Genomic DNA, 3,904 nt, shown 5'->3' on the forward strand with positions numbered 1-3,904 from the left:
ACGGCCATAAAAGGACTGAGAAATGAAACTAGACATATGTCGACAGCAGGCCACTGGATTTCTTCTTTCAGACTGCAATAGGGTGTTCGACTTATTAGGTTCATTGATGTACTAATTGCAGGCATTATATGCCTAGTGTGGTGTCATGTATCCACCCCTTGGACGTCTAAATTGGCAGTGGAATTGCAGGTTTCCATCAGATGTCGACAGCAGTCGCGTGGGATCTTGCGGACCCAATTGTGCACTACTGCTGACCCACACCTCCTGTTGCTTGGTACCATGAGCGCCCTTTGCCGCCAGGATATAAGATGATCGGCACCATGTAGACAGCCAGTCGCACTTGGAGCCCCTTTTCTCTGTGACGCTGTGCTGACGCCACCTAGTTGCGGCTCTGACACATTCATTTGTGTTAAGTTCGAAGATCCCTCATCCTTGTTGACATTGAGAGCCAGACTCTACTTCTTGCTACATTATTTGGAATTAGTCTTCGTACACTTGGTGAAACACAAGCTAAGCAAGCGTACTGGTTACTGTGTTAAGTTTTCGCTAATTATTTCTCCTCCTGTCCAGTTTTCCTATGACGACAGTTGCTGCAGCTCTCGGTAGCCCACTTCTCCTTGCCAATGTGTGCAAAATCTGGTGCTCCATATCACGAATCAGATATGGTTAGAATCACATCTTACCCTTTCGAGTATTAGTTACTGAAGTAACCTTTAAAGACACGAAAAAGTGTCTTATCATTCGATCTAATTCATGAGGTTTTATTAGCATCTTCTGACACTTCTTCCTACTTCTCGCATCTTTTTGCAGGATGTTTCGGAATTACTGTTTCACTCTTCTACAGACTGTATATGAGTCTTAGTATACAACGTTCTGATCGGGACTCAATGTTCGGAAGTGTATCGTTTGGATGTAAAATAACTTTGCAGGTCGGACCACTTTCAAATTTCCCACTTCACGGCGAACACACGAACTAAGAGGATGTCCTGTTGTAATTATGGCGTCACACGCCATTTTCTCCCGCTGCAGCAACGGCTATGAGGAACTGATATGTTCGCAACTAGAAGGGGTGACTGGCGCTACACTTAAGCGGTCGGCACAAGGGATGAGACAGCTAACGTTGACGTGAGCGCGGACGGGACGTGCCGCCAACGAGAGACTGTGGCTTCGGAAATGGGACGAGCCGGTTGACATGCTCTGTGCTCTCAGTGTTCTCCAGCGACTCTTATCGGCTTCATTTAGTTCACAAATCACACAGTGTCTTCACGAAAATGGACGCACATACAATAGCTGCGTTAACTCTTAACTCTGTTAACATTTATCGAAGGAGGTCGGAGGAGATTGCGAAGAACATTACGGGCACGTCGATGGCTTCAGCACCGAATTGCTGGTAGAGGAACACTATATAACGCTGTACAGCGATCTGAGGTATATGCAAGCGGAAGTTATTCCTTAAACGATTTGGTTTTTCATCCCAATTTGGGATTTAAAATGAATATAGAGAAAGTTATCAGGTATAGTGTCCAACGTCAGTTTTAACGTTTATAATATCCGTATTCTCGATGTTGCATTGAGTACGAACTCTTCGAAATAACATACTCCATCACATAGATTTCCAGATCGAAATTCGATTCGTATTTTCTTTCGAATGGAAGAGGAGATATTTTTCGACGCTGCTAAACATCAGTGAAAAAGATAGTTACTAGCGAGATACAAACATGAGCCAGTTCATAAACTCAGAGGTATACGTATTTTACAGAAACTTTCATAGTTGCAAAAACTGCCAGTGTGGAACTTGTGTTTACTTTCAGACCTCGATTGACCATCAAATTAAGATTTCTGGTCACTGGAGAAACATATCAGTCATTGGCCTTTACATCAACAATAACAGCCAATGCATTATTTATAACAACATCGTCTTCGAGATAATATTTATGTAAATGAATTAGGAAGTCACAGAATCCTATAGAAGAAAGAAGGTGAAAAAAGAAAATTTGGAAGGAGGTATCCGACAATCTGCTATCTTTTATTAAACAAGTCAGAACCCACGAAGCTATTAACTGCTCTACAGCTTCGACGTTGCAACCAGCTTTCCATATATGGCATACACTGTTTAAAGACTGTATCTACAAATGGCATTATTTGATATTTAATACTATGCAGTTTTGATATTTAAATCTACGCAGACGCACTTTTATCAAAAAGCTCAACATTGTGCCGTTACACTGAGACGGCATACTTTCGTAGGACTCGAGTTATGACACTAAGAACGACATCTATAGGAAGGCTTTATCCACCGATGTGTATTTTTCTGTCATTTTATTATAACAAAATCGTAGCTAAAACGACGCGTTTTCGAGAGATCCGTAGTTTGCTGATGATGTCAAACACCTTGCATTCATAAAACGAAATGTATGAGAAAGAGAGCCCGCCAAAGAAGATATTTTACGGCACGCAATATGGCGGCTCTTGTGCTCTGCTTGTGACGTACAGGGTGAGAATTATTGAATTATATAAAAAAAATTAAATTAGTTACAAACTGTGGCTTGCAAACACTTTATTCAACATCTAAACGTCACTACAGATATCCGGATTCAAGGGATGCCATTATCTATATATCTGCCATCGTTGGCAATGATGTGGCGCAGACGGATAGCGAAATTCTGCATGACACGCTGAAGTTTCGGAAGATCGATGCTATCGGTGACATACTGATTGCCTGTTTTCAGCATAGCAATGGATTTGAGGATACTGCTGTACACGGTGTGTTAAATATAGTGCATGTGTTCAGATCCGAAAAATATGGCGGCCAGTCAAGATCCATGCCAGTGGCCTCTGGGCACCCCAGAACCCGAAAAAAATGGTTCAAAAGGCTCTGAGCACTATGGGACTTAACATCTTAGGTCATCAGTCCCCTAGAACTTAGAACTACTTAAACCTAACTAACCTAAGGACATCACACACATCCATGCCCGAGGCAGGATTCGAACCAGCGACCGTAGCAGTCCCGCAGTTCCGGACTGAAGCGCCTAGAACCGCACGGCCACCGCGGCCGGCCCAGAACCAGAATGCGGTCCCCAAAGTACTCCTCCAGGATATCAAACACTCTCCTGCTTCGCTGGGGTCGAGCTCCGTCTTGTATGAACCACATCCTGTCGGAATCATCGTCGCTTTGGATAATGGGGTTGAAATCTTCTAAAACCTTCACGTACCGTTCGGTAGTCAACATGTCGTCGAGGAGTATCGCACCGATTATTCCGCGACTGGACATGGCACACCACAGAGTCACCCGCTGAGGGTGCAGGGACTTCTCGATCGCGAAATGCGGATTGTCAGCTCCCAAATGTGCCAGTTCCAAATGAAAGGTGGCTTCGTCGCTAAACCAAACCATATTCACATCAAAGTCGTTAGTTCTGTGGGTAATAGTGTTGGCGAAAAACAACTGCTGTTTCGTAGCCTGGGGCTTAATAACTGATTGATTTGAATTTTCTGTGGAAAGACATGCTAGTCAACAACAACAAATTGTCTCAGTGTCTCCCCGTTGTTTCCCACGTGGTACGGGTGTTACTTAACACCTGTTCGTTGAACCTTTAAATCTAAAGCAGGTGGAAGCGCTGACCCAATAAAGTGAACATTTCAATTGGAATGGGTTTATTAGCTTCCCAAAACAATCACATAAAATTTGACAGGCGCCAATCGGGCAAGATTATTTAATAAACCTACATTACATAAAAGCATAAGCAAGTTAGTAAATCAGTAACCAAACACTGAGAACCGCCACTGAAGCAAAATATTTAACAAACTTAGCCAACAACATTGAGAACCGCCATTACGGCAAACATTTTTAAGGAACTCTCATTACATAAAATCATAAGCAAGTTAATAAATCATTAGGCAAACATTG

The sequence above is a fragment of the Schistocerca americana genome, chromosome 6, assembly GCF_021461395.2.
Source record: "Schistocerca americana isolate TAMUIC-IGC-003095 chromosome 6, iqSchAmer2.1, whole genome shotgun sequence".
Lineage (NCBI taxonomy): Eukaryota > Metazoa > Arthropoda > Insecta > Orthoptera > Acrididae > Schistocerca > Schistocerca americana.